Below are 15,775 nucleotides of genomic sequence, written 5' to 3' on the forward strand. Positions count from 1 at the left end.
GCTTGAAGCCAAGATTTGATTCTGAGTGGAAGTTAGCAGTTCAGTGTTTGTGCTACACTAGGTTAGGCATGTCACAGGTGATGAATTAAAGGACAAACACAAATAAATCATAAACAACTGCACCAGTACTGCATGATAAATTCACTTCATTCATTTTAAAGAGAGTTGATTATTGAGAAAACACTTTATCAAAAGCCTGAGTCTCTCTTTACAACAACTTGGGATGAATACATTTTTATTGTGAATTAAGAGGATGATATAGGCCCGAATGTTTGACCCCTCAAATAACAGGGACCAGTGGTATTTTCCTATCTGTTCTGTATACCCATTTATCCATTAGTGTCAAGGGTCACTTAAAGTCAATAGACAAACCATTACACACCATGTGTATACATTATATTAGATCAGTCACGTGTTTCTGTCCTAACTCTCCAGTTCCTGAACTCCAAAATCATGTAGCTTTCATTGATCCGTATCAGATATCATCACTGAACTCCCTCAGAAGCCGATTGCAGATTGGAAACTTGTTCATTACTGAGAAAAAACGGCCTTTCTCCACATCTGTTTTACAGCTGAGCTCGCCCCTCTGCAGCCACTGAGCTCACTCTTTAATAGTTTTGTCACTGGAAAATTCTTAAATTAATATCTTTGCAGCAGCGGCTGTTCTGTTTAGCATGGGAGCAGCTCGGCCGCTTTCGCCCAAATCCCTCGGAGGTGAAACGTCTCTGGAAATACGGCCCATGTCAAACCTGAGCCTTGGAATTCTGGGAAATGCATTTAGCGCTACTCCCACAGTAACAGAGTGAGTTTCATAGTATTAGAGTCCATCCGAGCAGTCGGTCACCAACTCCCCTCTGCACATGGGAAACCGTAATTTCCCCCTGTAATTACATTAAGCGAAGAATCTCCCAGAATATTAGCCCAAATGGGGAGGAATGTGGAGCACCCTCGGCCGGCCACCCCGGTATTGTCTATACTTCTGAATGCTGTGTTTGTTTTCAATTGTGTTTTCTCTAAACCAAAACACTGGAGCCTCTCAAGGAAAAAGAGGAATGGCCACAGCGGGCTGTGGGATCTCTGCTGCTGCAGATACAGATGTTTATTCGATCAACCAAATACAGATATAAGGTTTCATGGAAGGCAGAGGGAGGAAGACACGTCGCCAGCAGCGAGGTGAACTGCACTGCAGAGCTGTTTATGAACTACATGCTTTTTAAAAGGTTTCCTTCTGAACTGAGATGTCCACTAAGTTTTCTTCAACAAGAATGGATTCTTTACATAGGAGTGTCTCCTGTTTTGTGTGTTTTCCAATCACATAGCACAATGTCATCTATAAAACATCCTGAGATAAAAACATGTGAACCTGCTGTGATTTAGTCGTTGATATGGCACAGTGCACTGCAGTGTGACATTTTAATGCATTAATTCATAAATTAAGTGGAAGTCTAACAGCAATAAATCAAATTATGCAGATGTAAACACCTCCAGTTGTTGCTGATCCAGGTGCACTGACATACTGACATAACTTGAGGTTTTTTTTTTTCCTTGAAAAAATAGTATATAGAAACCCATGCTGATACCAGTGCAAGTAGTCACATGTTGACACCAGGTGTAAATGCACTGTGTCTACGTACACCCACGGCATTTATTTAGAAATCTGCCCGGTTTCTGTTTTTTCATTGGCTTTAATCTGCCTTACCTACTTATTAAAGGAGTCTACTAGACTGTGAAAATCATTGAGCCTGCACACAGAGGACAAAGCCAAAACTGTTTGAAATGTTATTTTACTGCAATATGAATCAGTGAAAGAAAAAGGAAAAACACTTGAGAAAATTAACTTCTGCTGATTCTGTTGGTTTAGAGACACCGTTTAAACAAAATGGAGCGTTGTGGGGATTCATTATTAGATCATCAGCGTAGCCTTATGAAATTCCCGTTAATGTCCAGGAATCGTTCCCAAGAATCACTTGGAGAAACGCTGTGAAAACAAAGTTGAAAAGAAAAAAACCTGCGAGACTAGGATCGTCTGACGGGAACACATCAGATTAAGTAGAAAACAACGTGAGAGTGAGAAAATGATTCAGTGCTAATGTCGTGAAAATACTGAGAATTACCAACACAACGTCTGCCATCAGCTACTGGTGGCTTTAGTTTCATTTCATTTCAAAACTGATTTAACTGAAGGATAAGCAAACTACACCGGACGCTCTTACAAATTTCACCCACTTCACATCCCTGCGTGTGACCTCGGCGATTAAAGGAAAATATGATGCTGTTTCGGAAATGCACGCTCCTTGGTCCACACAACAGACACTATAAGACACTGTTGTCTGTCTACTCCTTTAATCCATATTTGCACAGAGAGTGTTTTTCACAAGTCACTCCCATATAATTACGCAGCTAAGTGTTTCAGAGGGAGACGGGGGAGGAGATCTGGGTGGTCTCCTGACTTCCTCACTCCCTCCAGCACATCGACCGGAGACCTGTGATTCACCGTCATTAGCATTCCACCGCAAAAAAAACTACCCAGGATGTGAGTGAGGTGCAGCCACAACGTCTCCATGTCTGACCCCCAAATTCACTGTGTGATTAAAACAAGGCCATTGCTCTCTATTTTTTGCTGTTTAACTTTGGACTGTAAATTTTGCCTTTTAATAAATTGTCCAGTATTAATTTGCCCTCCCAACAACTTTCTGTGTTCAACTCCAGAAAAAGATTTCACCTCACCTCACCTCACTTTTGCTAGGCTGAACTGACAGGATATGACCTGACCAAAGCCACCTGGTTAGCATGCTAACTTCAGTAGAAGAAAAGCAGTGATAGCAATGGAACCAAAATAGGATTTCTGCCACTCTTGGTTGATAAAGTAAGGTAAAGGAATTCAATTTGATGCTCAACTGGCAACACTTTTTTAGACTAGTGAGTAAACAGATTTGGGTGAAATCAGACTCATGGTGCATTCCAGTTGTACTCGGAAGCTTGAATACCAAGGTCCGAGTTGAAATTTTAAAAATGTGGATCTCTGACTCAGAAAGTTGGATGAATCCCAAAAGCCCAGTCAAAGAGTTCAATGACTGCTACTTGCGTCAACAGTAAAACACTCTCCACCTTTACTGTTTATATTACTTAAGTCAGCTATGTACATAGTACTAACTGTCCAATTCTTGTCCCTGGACATTTCTCAGCACTGTTTGTATGGAAAAAACTGCCTATAGTGTTGCTAACAAAATAGCATTGCTAACAATGGTTAGCAGTGGCTAACAACTGATTTTCTTGGTGCACTTGACATGTATTTGTTGTAAGTTTGTACAACTTTTTAAAGACATTATAAATTGTTTGCATTGGAATCTAACATTCACAAGTATTTCCTTATATAAATTGTCCATTTTTCCAGCTTTTTTGTTTGTTTTTCCAAGCTCTGACTTCCAGTGAAAATGGAATGTACCATTAATGTGTGAGACAAATCATTGGGACATACATGATCTAAGTTACAGATAACTGATCATTCAGTGGCTTAACTTTCACTTTTTAAAACATCCAGAATTTAAAGCTGCAAATCCTCACTGGGAGAAAAGCTCGGTCCATGTGGTGCTCTGTTTTACAAGCTTACATCCGATCGTGGTTTATGATGGACTGGGAAGTGGAAGTTTCATGTGATGAGAATAAACTGTCATCTTCTTCCTGCTGCACAGACAGACATCCAGCGCTGGCAAAGTGAGAGGGGTAATAGCACAAACTCCCAGCAGAGATAGCAATATCCCACTGCTTGCCAACAGGTGCTCACTGTTAAATAACAATATGACAAAACATTTACTGCCCTGTCAATCAGAAGATATGCCAAATAAATACTTCGGTGCACAGGAGTTTTGCCTGCCAGGTCACTGTCAGGACAATTATTTCCTTGGTGAATTTGTCAATTTGTGAAGCCAAGACCAGTCACACAAAATTAATGTTAGCTTCATGCAGATCTTTCTACCTCAGCTCCTGTTTCCTGTTGTGGCGTTTATCTGTCATCCATGATGATTTATAACTTGCTGCTTGGACTGCGTCCTTGGATTCTTTTTTCTACTGCATGTCCAGTGAATGATCAGGGGATTTAGGTTCTGTGTCACTCATTATTAAGTTGCTCTGGAAGAACAGCATCAGTTTAATTCCTAACGCGTAATAGAAAATGTAAGCACGGCTACCTAGCTAGCTGTCTGCACAGATGCTCTAGCCTGGAGCCATATTGACTCCTGCCTGACTACCGGTCAGCATGGCCGGAGGCACAATTCAGGCCTGCTCCTGCCTGAGCCTACACAGAGACGTCAGTCTACAAAGTCAGGCTCACTTCTGATTGGATGAAACCAGGGCCAAAAAACCTAGAGAGAGAACCCCCTGGGACCCACAAGGCCATATTGCGGTACCTCGCTCTTGCTCCCTCTAACCCCTTCTGTTGCTGTATCTGAATACTGATTTCATATTGATTGATTCAAATCCTCAGCTGCAGTCCGAGATGACTGTGACAGTTTGGTTTTATGCTTTTATAAAAGAATATACGTGAATTATACAAAAACACATACATGTTGACAGTGGGGTTGTGTGCATCTGTAAATAAATTACTGAATGGAAGTTTAATTAAACAGTGAAGTACAGAAAATGACCCATTTAATTTAAATACATGGTTGGTGATCATGGAGCACATCACAGTGGAGTTGTAGTCTGGATTCACCTCCTGACTGGATCTTATCAGCCTCAGCTACTAGTGATTTATGCAACGACTAATGGATTATGAATTTAAACTGCTGCCGAGCTTGTTGTGATAGCAACAACAACTGCACCCGATACATAACAGTGACACAACTTGATAGGTGTGTAGTTGAGATCAGGAACAGGTTTAAAGATGTATTTGTGGTTAAACTCAATGACGAACACCTTACTCATCGGAAGGAATATGCTTTTTTTTAGTGTTGCCATCGGTGTTTGTTATTTCCTGTTGGGAAACGGATCCAAAATCCTCCTCCTTTGAGCCAGAGTTGAACCAGCGACCTAAGGATGTCAGCACAGCTCTGCTCTCCTACAGTCCTCCGCTCTACCAACTGAGCTATCGAAGGGGTATTTGAACTGTCATGTTCTGTATTGTAAGAAATAGCAGCTTGTTTTTAATTCATCTGTCAGGAAGCTGTTCTCTTACTGTAATGTAATTCAGTGACAGGGTTTCTGAAATCATGGAGACACAACTGTGTTTGTGTTTGTGTGATTTGTGGGGACTTAGTTGTTCAAGTCAATATGAGGACAATCGACTTCATGGGGTCAAAAGCACTATGACCTTCAACAGCCAGTTTAGGTTGAGGTTAGGAGGTGTGTTTCTGGCCCTGGTGTAACTCCAGTTGTGGGGACCTAAGTCTATTTACACAGTCACATTGTGGGGACTGTGTTCACTTTATGGGGACCCATGTCCAGTTGAAGTGGTTCCCACAACAACCTCACCTGTAAAAACCTCCTCCTTCGAGCCGGAGTTGAACCAGCGACCTAAGGATGTCAGCACTGCTCTGCTCTCCTACAGTCCTCCGCTCTACCAACTGAGCTATCGAAGGGATCTACTCCTTTGCTGTACTGTGGCCTGCTGAGCAATAAATATACTGCTGAAACATCTACATTTCTAAAGATGACAATTACAATAGAACAAATTATTCAGATGTTTTTTCTTTAAAAAAACATGACCTGTAGATCTGTAACAAATGTTCTCCTCTGGCTCAGTTGTAAACTCTGGCTGGAAGGAGGAGATGTTTACAGGTGGAGCCACAGAGCAGGACAGCTTGTCCTCTGTATCCCTTCGATAGCTCAGTTGGTAGAGCGGAGGACTGTAGGAGAGCAGAGCAGTGCTGACATCCTTAGGTCGCTGGTTCAACTCCGGCTCGAAGGAGGAGGTTTTTACAGGTGAGGTTGTTGTTGGAACCACTTCAACTGCACATGGGTCCCCATAATGTGAACACAGTCCCCACAATGGGTCTCATTCATGAAACGTGAGTAAATCTGTGTGTAGATTTGCACATAAAAGCTCACTCTACTAAAACTCTACTCCGGATTCATGAACGGTGCGGGAAACTCAGATTTGATCGTAAACACGTGTGTAAGATGATGAATGCCAACCCATCGTAAACTAACAACACGCCCCCGGTGATCAGTCATTAGCATAGATCTCCATAAATGAATAGCCGTATAAGGAGATCCTGACCACCATATTAGGAGGTAGGTGCAACCTGTTCACCTGCGGCCATGACGCAATCAAGGAAAGAGGGAGAGAGAGAAAAAAAGAGAAAGATTGCGGATCGAAGTCATTTTGGGTGAAGTGGAGTCCAGAAAAAATATTTAATTCTCTTCTGTTAGTGGTGGTGTGACTGGGACAGGTCAAAGGCGTGGAGGGAAGAAACAGATTTAGTGAATTAAGTAGGCCTATCCTTGGTTGATTAAAGAACCGTTTAAGAAGTAAAGCCAGAATAGTTCGATATGAAACATGAAATTTTTTTTTTTTTAAAAACACACAACTACAGAACTACAGCAGGGACGGGAGGAGGAGGCTCTTCACAGTCTCAGCTGTAGAGGAGCATGGTTGTATCAACACAGGCAGGTTATATTGTTACAGAAGCACCAGCCGTCTGTCACAGCTCCATCCAAACCGGTGCCGACTGCGCTGCTGCGCAGGGTGAAGTGTGCGCCCACCGAGCGTGTACTGTAGCAACACAAAAAAACGTTTTTTCCGGTTTTATATCAGATTATTATCATCATAAAATGGAGCCTTGACGTGTTTGTGCGTGTCCGATCCCTAAAACGTCTCTCTCTCCAAATATTTCTAATTGTTTGTCATGTTTAAATTACGTGTTTCAAAGGCGTCGGCGTATTTTGAACATGAGAGAGAGTAATACGGATTAAAATTGTAATTTTCAACAATAACAAGCAGTATTTATTTGCATTCCTCCATTTACACAAGCGCTACACACAGTCCGGAGCAGGTGTAGATTTTGTGAGTAGCTACGAAAAAATCAGCACTACTAAAAGATTGATGAATGCGGAAATCCACGTAAATTTGCGCTGCTCAGGGTTTACACACAAATCCGTGCTGCTCACGTTTCATGAATGAGACCCAATGTGACTGTGTAAATAGACTTAGGTCCCCACAACTGGAGTTATACCAGGGCCAGAAACACACACCCTGACCACTACCATCAACCTTAACCTAAACTGACCATTTGAGGGTGATGGTGCTTGTTTTTGACCCAATAAATTCAATGGTCTTCATAATGTGATTGTTAAATGACTTACATCACCATAAAACACTAACACACAAACACACACACACACAGAAACACACAGAAACACAGTTGTACATGATTACATGATTTCAGTGGCCCTTTTCCTGAATTACATTCATTTCCTCAAGACTAACCCAAACCTTTCCCCTAGCCTAACCTTATACCACCTTAAAATCCTCCTCCTTCAAGCCGGAGTTGAACCAGCGACCTAAGGTAGACACAACTGCGTTTATGTGTTATGGTGATGTAAGTCATTTAACTATCACATGATGAAGACAATTGAATTTATTGGGTCAAAAACAAGCACCATTACCATCAAATGGCCAGTTTAGGTTAAGGTTGATGGTAGCGGTCAGGGTGTGTGTTTCTGGCCCTGGTATAACTGCTGTTATGGGGACCTGAGTCTATTTACACAGTCAAAAAGCAAGTCCTGAGATTTAGGCCAAGGTTAAGAGTAAAGGTGTCACATATGTGGAAGATACAGTCATGAGTGTGTAGTGAGTAGAGTGTGTAGCACAGTTTGTGCTGTAGTCGTAACTAATGAGTGTTTATTTAATGGCAATGTTGCTGAAAGCTGTTGTTTCCCTTCCTTTGTAACAGCTCCACCTGTAAAATCCTCCTCCTTCGAGCCGGAGTTGAACCAGCGACCTAAGGATGTCAGCTCTGCTCTGCTCTCCTACAGTCCTCCGCTCTACCAACTGAGCTATCGAAGGGATACAGAGGCTGAGGTGTCCTGCTCCAGTACAAGCTTTATTGTTAAGGATAACTAACATTGTATTTCATGTAACTGAATAATTGTAATGATGAATATTTCCATAAAATCTTTTTGCATATTTTGCAAAATCCGTGATCATGTAATAGATCTGTAATAACCTCACATGGGAAATTAGGCACAAGAGCTGACTGCCACCTATGGAGAAGTTCTGTATGGGCAGAGAGACTATTTTTTTTTCTACCTTTATCTGGAAGCTGTTCTTGTAACAACCTCACCTGTAAAAACCTCCTCCTTCGAGCCGGAGTTGAACCAGCGACCTAAGGATGTCAGCACTGTTCTGCTCTCCTACAGTCCTCCGCTCTACCAACTGAGCTATCGAAGGGGCCAGGCAGCACAGGTCACTGTGTCCACTGCAGGTCAATGAACTCTGTTCAGGTATGGCAAATACAATGTTAGTCATGCTTAGCAATCGAATTCAAACAACAGTCCTCCGCTCTACCAACTGAGCTATCGAAGGGTCAAAGGTGTAACATAACATTTTTCCATAATCAGGTCATACATCTGTGAACTTATATTAGCAAATGTAATCGTGAGGCGAAAGGTTCGATTGAGAGAGCGCTGACTGCCACTCTGGAAATTAACTGTTGGGGAAACTTGAATGCATTACTTTGTTTTTTACCTTTATAGAAATCTGGAACAGCTAACCCTCTAAAACTTCCTCCTTCGAGCCGGAGTTGAACCAGCGACCTAAGGATGTCAGCTCTGCTCTGCTCTCCTACAGTCCTCTGCTCTACCAACTGAGCTATCGAAGGAATACAGAGGCTGAGGTGTCCTGCTCCAGTACAAGCTTTATTGTTAAGGTTAACTGACATTGTATTTCATGTAACTGAATAATTGTAATGATGAATATTTCCATAAAATCTTTTTGGATATTTTGCAAAATCCGTGATCATGTAATAGATCTGTAATAACCTCACATGGGAAATTAGGCACAAGAGCTGACTGACACCTATGGAGAAGTTCTGTATGGGCAGAGGGACTATTTTTTTTTTCTACCTTTATCTGGAAGCTGTTCTTGTAACAACCTCACCTGTAAAAACCTCCTCCTTCGAGCCGGAGTTGAACCAGCGACCTAAGGATGTCAGCACTGTTCTGCTCTCCTACAGTCCTCCGCTCTACCAACTGAGCTATCGAAGGGTCAAAGGTGTAACATAACATTTTTCCATAATCAGGTCATACATCTGTGAACTTATATTAGCAAATGTAATCGTGAGGCGAAAGGTTAGATTGAGAGAGCGCTGACTGCCACTCTGGAAATTAACTGTTGGGGAAACTTGAATGCATTACTTTGTTTTTTACCTTTTTAGAAATCTGGAACAGCTAACCCTCTAAAACTTCCTCCTTCGAGCCGGAGTTGAACCAGCGACCTAAGGATGTCAGCTCTGCTCTGCTCTCCTACAGTCCTCCGCTCTACCAACTGAGCTATCGAAGGAATACAGAGGCTGAGGTGTCCTGCTCCAGTACAAGCTTTATTGTTAAGGATAACTGACATTGTATTTCATGTAACTGAATAATTGTAATGATGAATATTTCCATAAAATCTTTTTGGATATTTTGCAAAATCCGTGATCATGTAATAGATCTGTAATAACCTCACATGGGAAATTAGGCACAAGAGCTGACTGCCACCTATGGAGAAGTTCTGTATGGGCAGAGAGACTATTTTTTTTTTCTACCTTTATCTGGAAGCTGTTCTTGTAACAACCTCACCTGTAAAAACCTCCTCCTTCGAGCCGGAGTTGAACCAGCGACCTAAGGATGTCAGCACTGTTCTGCTCTCCTACAGTCCTCCGCTCTACCAACTGAGCTATCGAAGGGTCAAAGGTGTAACATAACATTTTTCCATAATCAGGTCATACATCTGTGAACTTATATTAGCAAATGTAATCGTGAGGCGAAAGGTTAGATTGAGAGAGCGCTGACTGCCACTCTGGAAATTAACTGTTAGGGAAACTTGAATGCATTACTTTGTTTTTTATCTTTTTAGAAATCTGGAACAGCTAACCCTCTAAAACTTCCTCCTTCGAGCCGGAGTTGAACCAGCGACCTAAGGATGTCAGCTCTGCTCTGCTCTCCTACAGTCCTCCGCTCTACCAACTGAGCTATCGAAGGGATGTAGCAGCAGTTGTGGTCTGATGAAAAATCTGTGGCTCCACCTGTAAGCGTCTCCTCCTTCCAGCCAGAGTTTACAACTGAGCCAGATGAGAACATTTGTTACAGATCTCCAGATCATGTTTAAAAAAAAACAAAAAACATGTGAATAATTTGTTCTATTGTTATTGTCATCTTTAAAAATGTAGATGTTTCAGCAGTATGTTTATTGCTCAGCAGTCCACAGTACAACACAGGAGCAGATCCCTTCGATAGCTCAGTTGGTAGAGCGGAGGACTGTAGGAGAGCAGAGCAGTGCTGACATCCTTAGGTCGCTGGTTCAACTCCGGCTCGAAGGAGGAGGTTTTTACAGGTGATATAAGGTTAGGCGGTGATATAAGGTTAGGCTATAGGGGAAAGGTTTGGGTTAGTCTCTATAAAATGAATCTAATTCAGGAAAAGGGCCTCTGAAATCAGGTAGACACAACTGTGTTTATGTGTTATGGTGATGTAAGTCATTTAACTATCACATGATGAAGACAATTGAATTTATTGGGTCAAAAACAAGCACCATTACCATCAAATGGCCAGTTTAGGTTAAGGTTGATGGTAGCGGTCAGGGTGTGTGTTTCTGGCCCTGGTATAACTGCTGTTATGGGGACCTGAGTCTATTTACACAGTCAAAAAGCAGGTCCTGAGATTTAGGCCAAGGTTAAGAGTAAAGGTGTCACATATGTGGAAGATACAGTCATGAGTGTGTAGTGAGTAGAGTGTGTAGCACAGTTTGTGCTGTAGTCGTAACTAATGAGTGTTTATTTAATGGCAATGTTGCTGAAAGCTGTTGTTTCCCTTCCTTTGTAACAGCTCCACCTGTAAAAACCTCCTCCTTCGAGCCGGAGTTGAACCAGCGACCTAAGGATGTCAGCACTGCTCTGCTCTCCTACAGTCCTCCGCTCTATCAACTGAGCTAGGGAAGGGATACAGAGGCTGAGGTGTCCTGCTCCAGTACAAGCTTTATTGTTAAGGATAACTGACATTGTATTTCATGTAACTGAATAATTGTAATGATGAATATTTCCATAAATTCTTTTTTGGATATTTTGCAAAATCCGTGATGAAGTAATAGATCTGTAATAACATCACATGGGAGTCACAAGAGCTGACTTTTTTGTTTTACTTTATCTGGAAGCTGCTCTTGTAACAACCTCACCTGTAAAAACCTCCTCCTTCGAGGCGGAGTTGAACCAGCGACCTAAGGATGTCAGCACTGTACTGCTCTCCTACCGTCCTCCGCTCTACCAACTGAGCTATCGAAGGGATACAGAAGATAATGTGTCCTGCTCCGACTTCAACTTTATTATTAAGGATGACTAACACTATACTTGATGTAACTGAATAATTGTAATGCTGAATATCTCTGTAAATTCTTTTTGGGATTTTTATCAAAATCCATGATCAATTAATAGATCTGTAATAACATCACACAATATTTGACTGTTACTGTCTACAGGTTATGAGGACTTCTCCCACAAAGTCCTGACAGAGTCCCTATAATGAGAGGTTTAGGTTAAGATGCAGGTTAGAGAGTGTGTGTCTGTGTTGGTTTCATGCATGTTGTAGGGACTATGTTCACATTACGGGGACCAATCCACCGGTAAAAACATCCTCCTTCGAGCCGGATTTGAACCAGCGACCTAAGGATTTCAGCTCTGCTCTCCTACAGTCCTCCGCTCTACCAACTGAGCTATCGAAGGGGCGCTCTCTGTGTGTGTGTGCACAGTACTGATGAATAATTACCCTGTGCTCAGAGACACTGCACTTGTTTTCTGCCTGTTTGAACTAACACGGTGTCGACAACACTGAAGACCTTTTTAAAGGATATTAATATTTAAGGACCGAGGATACTTTGTGTCAATAAAATACACATCTCTGTGGAAGCAGAAAACACAGGTCTGTTCCTGCTGCTCTGTATTCATGTCCTTTGCCCTGTGTTGCAACATGCTTATGCAAAGCCACCGTGTCTTGACTTGACTTTCCCCCTGAATGAATCGTGGCCCAGCTGTTGACTAATAGTCCACATTAACCACTAAAAAAACACCGTGTCACCACTCCTTGTGTCCAGAGTGTGGGTGGTGGGAGCAGGGAGGGGCCGGCCTGGTAAATAGGTTGAAGCGGGGGAGGGGGGGAGGGTAAATAGGAGTTGTAGCATTGTATTGTTTGAGTGACAGTGGGACAGCGAGGGGGAACGGGTGGTCCCGGCCCAGAGACAATGCTTGTGAACACACACTGGCTCTCTGCTAAGCCCCCAACCCACCCAACCCACTTCACCCCACCCCCCCTTTTTTTAATGGCAGGGTGGGAAACCCCTTACAAATAGCCGTCACAAGCATGATTCATGCCATTATTGTGACTTGGGAACCTGCTCGGTGGAAATGTGGCACAGTCTCGTTGTCATATTGTTGTGCACTGTCGGAGGCACTAACAGGCCGTTGTATGTGATTAGCTCGGGAGGCCCTGCACTGTCTGGTCGTTTCTGCTGCTGATGTAAAATACCATACTCCAAAAAAAAGTGCAAAAACTAAATCCTGATTCTACTACACACCAAATGCAACGTCAAGTGTTGAACATTGTTATTACTATAATATTTTATTCTGATCCTCAACTTGTGATGATATGTTTTGTTTTTTGTAGATTCCGTCATCCTAAACTAAGGTACTTTTAGGAATTGGTATTTTTTCTTGTTTATGTGAAATGTAAGGATTTTGCAAGATATAAACTTTCAATTTAAAATGGTTAGGAGATATGTTAAGCAGGACACAGAGAAAAAAGAAGAAAGAAAAAAGAAAAAGCAGGAAACAGAGTCAGGAGTGTGCTGAGATTTTATACAAGTAACACAACCTCATATCAAATGGTCCAAATTATCCATGCAACTGTCCCTAGCTGCTCAGTACAGGGTTTATCAGCTTTGTTATTCAAGTTGCAATAAGCATATACTCTACTAATTAATTTGTGTAAACTGCACAACTATTGAAACAAGGTGAAGAATAATAATAACACAAAATAATGATCATTAGCATGGAACATAGTAAGCAGGAAAATTATTACATTAGAGCAAGCACAAAAATCATTCTTACGTTTTTTGTTTTACATGATTTGTTTATTTGTGCAAAAACAGTTAAATGTTATATATTTAACTGTTATACATATATATATATATATATAATTTACTTAATATCCTCTGGCTATAAAGCAGCTTTTATTCAGTCGGTCAGTGTGGGACTGTTGGCTTAGTCGTAAAGTCTCCAATAAACAAACTGTTCATCGCCTTATTATTGTAGCTTCACTTAACTGGGCCAACAATGCCAAACTCAATCTGGGCTTTAGCAGGAACACACCTCCTGAGGTCGAGGCTGTTTATTCAGGGGCTTAGGAGGAGGAGGCAAGAGGTGGTGGGGGTGAGGGGGGGGATACGCGTCAGAGTATCTGCTTACATTCAGCCCAATTAACAATACAATGGTGCAGGGATTTGCAAAGAATCAAGTAGGCCTATTTGTCAGCATACATCTGTTAATTATTTGTGTAAATGAGGTCCCCAACAATAATTATCACCTACAATTAGGTAAGAGGAAGAAGAGAAGGAACTGTCATTAATTGTGTTTAAAATGCTGATAACACCAATTAGCCGCTAGATTCGTCCCTGCTGCTGCTGCTGCCACGCAAAGACCACTCTCCCTGCTGCAGAGATGAAACTCATTACACCCCCACCACCACCACCCCCTCCTCCTCTTCCTCCTCCTCCCAATGCACAGAGTTCCCAGTCATACTGGTTCAGCTGGTCGGCCATTCAGCTCCAGCTCACGGGAACACACAGAGCTGAGCTGTAACGTAATCTGGCATGAGGTCATGAAATTTGAGGGCAAATCGTTCCCAGCATGAAAAACGATACACTGGGACTGGCACTGATAGTGACCCTGTGAGATAACAGAGAACTCCGATGAAGTAACATTTGGAGGGTCAGTGTGTGCCGTGAAGTAGCCGAACGACCCGCTGAAGCATCCTCAAGGATGAACTTTCAGCTGCACAGTCAGCGAACGTAGCTTAGATAAGATCCCAACAAATTCTTCATACATAATCAACCTGACAATTATTGTGATCAGGCTCACATTTCAGTTGTGGACATGGGTTGTTTTTGTTTTATGGACCAGGAATATGTTCTCTGTAACAGCTCCACCTGAAGATACCTCCTCCTTCGAGCCGGAGTTGAACCAGCGGCCTAAGGATGTCAGCACTGCTCTGCTCTCCTACAGTCCTCCGCTCTACCAACTGAGCTATCGAAGGTGCACAGTCCCTGTAGCGGCCTGATGTAAAATCTACAGCTCCACCTGTAAAAGCCTCCTCCTTCAAACCAGAGCTCATGTTCACGACTGAGCCAGAGGAGAACATCCAAGTTTGTTACAGATCTCCAACTTGATCATGTTTTAAGAATTTGTTCGGTTGGTATCAATGTTAATAATGTAGCTTTTTCTACAGTGCACAGTACTGAAAGCAAGTGTATCCCTTCGATAGCTCAGTTGGTAGAGCGGAGGACTGTAGGAGAGCAGAGCAGTGCTGACATCCTTAGGTCGCTGGTTCAACTCCGGCTCGAAGGAGGAGGTTTTTACAGGTGGAGCAGCATCTGATGTGTCCAGCATTAGGAGCATTTCAATCACACCAGTCAGCTCTCTGTGTTTAATGTTCACAATGTCAGGCTCTCACTCCCAGAATGCAATGCGCTGTACTGTGCACTGCTCAGCAATGAAAAATGTGCATTATTAGTAGAGACGACCATAACATAAAAACAAGAATTCATGCATTTTACCTATAACCATGATCAACACACAGATCTCTGTCAGGTTCAGTTGTTGAAATCGGCTGATTACCAGCATGGAGATTTTCTGTATGTTTTTCACTTAGGAATCTGTTCTCTGTAACAAGCTCCACCTGTAAAAACCTCTTCCTTCGAGCCGGAGTTGAACCAGCGACCTAAGGATGTCAGCACTGCTCTGCTCTCCTACAGTCCTCCGCTCTACCAACTGAGCTATCGAAGGGATACAGAGGATAATGTGTCCTGCTCCAGTACAAGCTTTATTATTTAGGATGACTAACAATGTATTTCAGACAACTGAATAATTGTAATGATGAATATTTCCATATATTCTCTTTTGGATATTTTGCGAAATCCATGATCAAGTAATAGATCTGTAGTAACTTCACTTCGGAAATTAGTCACAAGAGATGACTGCCACCTATGGAGAAGCTCTGTATGGGCAGAGAGTTTTTTTTTTTTTACTTTATCAGGAAGCTGTGTAACAAACCTCACCTGTAAAAACCTCCTCCTTCGAGCCAGAGTTGAACCAGCGACCTAAGGATGTCAGCATTGCTCTGCTCTCCTACAGTCCTCCGCTCTACCAACTGAGCTATCGAAGGGATCGGCTCCTGTGTTGTACTGTGGACTGCTGAGCAATAAACGTACTACTGAAACATCTACATTTTTAAAGATGACAATTACAATAGACCAAATTATTATTATTATTATAGATGGAGCTGTTACAGAGAACAGCATCCCTATAGCAAAAAA

General features: G+C 42.2%; 15 non-coding genes across 15 annotated transcripts; 3 read left to right on the plus strand and 12 right to left on the minus strand.

Annotated features, from left to right (window-relative positions):
- Positions 1 to 5,483: 5,483 nt before the first annotated feature.
- Positions 5,484 to 5,576, minus strand: trnay-gua (transfer RNA tyrosine (anticodon GUA)). The gene is made up of 2 exons: positions 5,540 to 5,576; positions 5,484 to 5,519 (listed from the first exon to the last, which is right to left on the minus strand). It is a non-coding gene; the product is annotated as a tRNA-Tyr (tRNA).
- A 236-nt stretch (positions 5,577 to 5,812) lies between these two features.
- trnay-gua (transfer RNA tyrosine (anticodon GUA)) lies at positions 5,813 to 5,905 on the plus strand. The gene is made up of 2 exons: positions 5,813 to 5,849; positions 5,870 to 5,905. It is a non-coding gene; the product is annotated as a tRNA-Tyr (tRNA).
- A 2,007-nt stretch (positions 5,906 to 7,912) lies between these two features.
- On the minus strand, positions 7,913 to 8,005 carry trnay-gua (transfer RNA tyrosine (anticodon GUA)). Its single transcript has 2 exons — positions 7,969 to 8,005; positions 7,913 to 7,948 (listed from the first exon to the last, which is right to left on the minus strand). It is a non-coding gene; the product is annotated as a tRNA-Tyr (tRNA).
- Positions 8,006 to 8,296: 291 nt separating this feature from the next.
- trnay-gua (transfer RNA tyrosine (anticodon GUA)) lies at positions 8,297 to 8,389 on the minus strand. The gene is made up of 2 exons: positions 8,353 to 8,389; positions 8,297 to 8,332 (listed from the first exon to the last, which is right to left on the minus strand). It is a non-coding gene; the product is annotated as a tRNA-Tyr (tRNA).
- Positions 8,390 to 8,726: 337 nt separating this feature from the next.
- trnay-gua (transfer RNA tyrosine (anticodon GUA)) lies at positions 8,727 to 8,819 on the minus strand. Its single transcript has 2 exons — positions 8,783 to 8,819; positions 8,727 to 8,762 (listed from the first exon to the last, which is right to left on the minus strand). It is a non-coding gene; the product is annotated as a tRNA-Tyr (tRNA).
- A 292-nt stretch (positions 8,820 to 9,111) lies between these two features.
- On the minus strand, positions 9,112 to 9,204 carry trnay-gua (transfer RNA tyrosine (anticodon GUA)). The gene is made up of 2 exons: positions 9,168 to 9,204; positions 9,112 to 9,147 (listed from the first exon to the last, which is right to left on the minus strand). It is a non-coding gene; the product is annotated as a tRNA-Tyr (tRNA).
- Positions 9,205 to 9,406: 202 nt separating this feature from the next.
- On the minus strand, positions 9,407 to 9,499 carry trnay-gua (transfer RNA tyrosine (anticodon GUA)). Its single transcript has 2 exons — positions 9,463 to 9,499; positions 9,407 to 9,442 (listed from the first exon to the last, which is right to left on the minus strand). It is a non-coding gene; the product is annotated as a tRNA-Tyr (tRNA).
- Positions 9,500 to 9,791: 292 nt separating this feature from the next.
- On the minus strand, positions 9,792 to 9,884 carry trnay-gua (transfer RNA tyrosine (anticodon GUA)). The gene is made up of 2 exons: positions 9,848 to 9,884; positions 9,792 to 9,827 (listed from the first exon to the last, which is right to left on the minus strand). It is a non-coding gene; the product is annotated as a tRNA-Tyr (tRNA).
- A 202-nt stretch (positions 9,885 to 10,086) lies between these two features.
- trnay-gua (transfer RNA tyrosine (anticodon GUA)) lies at positions 10,087 to 10,179 on the minus strand. Its single transcript has 2 exons — positions 10,143 to 10,179; positions 10,087 to 10,122 (listed from the first exon to the last, which is right to left on the minus strand). It is a non-coding gene; the product is annotated as a tRNA-Tyr (tRNA).
- A 245-nt stretch (positions 10,180 to 10,424) lies between these two features.
- Positions 10,425 to 10,517, plus strand: trnay-gua (transfer RNA tyrosine (anticodon GUA)). The gene is made up of 2 exons: positions 10,425 to 10,461; positions 10,482 to 10,517. It is a non-coding gene; the product is annotated as a tRNA-Tyr (tRNA).
- Positions 10,518 to 11,824: 1,307 nt separating this feature from the next.
- trnay-gua (transfer RNA tyrosine (anticodon GUA)) lies at positions 11,825 to 11,912 on the minus strand. Its single transcript is given in 2 exon segments — positions 11,825 to 11,860; positions 11,876 to 11,912. It is a non-coding gene; the product is annotated as a tRNA-Tyr (tRNA).
- A 2,491-nt stretch (positions 11,913 to 14,403) lies between these two features.
- Positions 14,404 to 14,496, minus strand: trnay-gua (transfer RNA tyrosine (anticodon GUA)). The gene is made up of 2 exons: positions 14,460 to 14,496; positions 14,404 to 14,439 (listed from the first exon to the last, which is right to left on the minus strand). It is a non-coding gene; the product is annotated as a tRNA-Tyr (tRNA).
- Positions 14,497 to 14,714: 218 nt separating this feature from the next.
- Positions 14,715 to 14,807, plus strand: trnay-gua (transfer RNA tyrosine (anticodon GUA)). Its single transcript has 2 exons — positions 14,715 to 14,751; positions 14,772 to 14,807. It is a non-coding gene; the product is annotated as a tRNA-Tyr (tRNA).
- Positions 14,808 to 15,152: 345 nt separating this feature from the next.
- trnay-gua (transfer RNA tyrosine (anticodon GUA)) lies at positions 15,153 to 15,245 on the minus strand. The gene is made up of 2 exons: positions 15,209 to 15,245; positions 15,153 to 15,188 (listed from the first exon to the last, which is right to left on the minus strand). It is a non-coding gene; the product is annotated as a tRNA-Tyr (tRNA).
- Positions 15,246 to 15,531: 286 nt separating this feature from the next.
- Positions 15,532 to 15,624, minus strand: trnay-gua (transfer RNA tyrosine (anticodon GUA)). Its single transcript has 2 exons — positions 15,588 to 15,624; positions 15,532 to 15,567 (listed from the first exon to the last, which is right to left on the minus strand). It is a non-coding gene; the product is annotated as a tRNA-Tyr (tRNA).
- Positions 15,625 to 15,775: the final 151 nt, after the last annotated feature.

This window comes from Trachurus japonicus, chromosome 17 (assembly GCF_045865225.1).
Source record: "Trachurus japonicus isolate A0001 chromosome 17, Traja_1.0".
NCBI classification, from domain to species: Eukaryota; Metazoa; Chordata; class Actinopteri; order Carangiformes; family Carangidae; genus Trachurus; species Trachurus japonicus.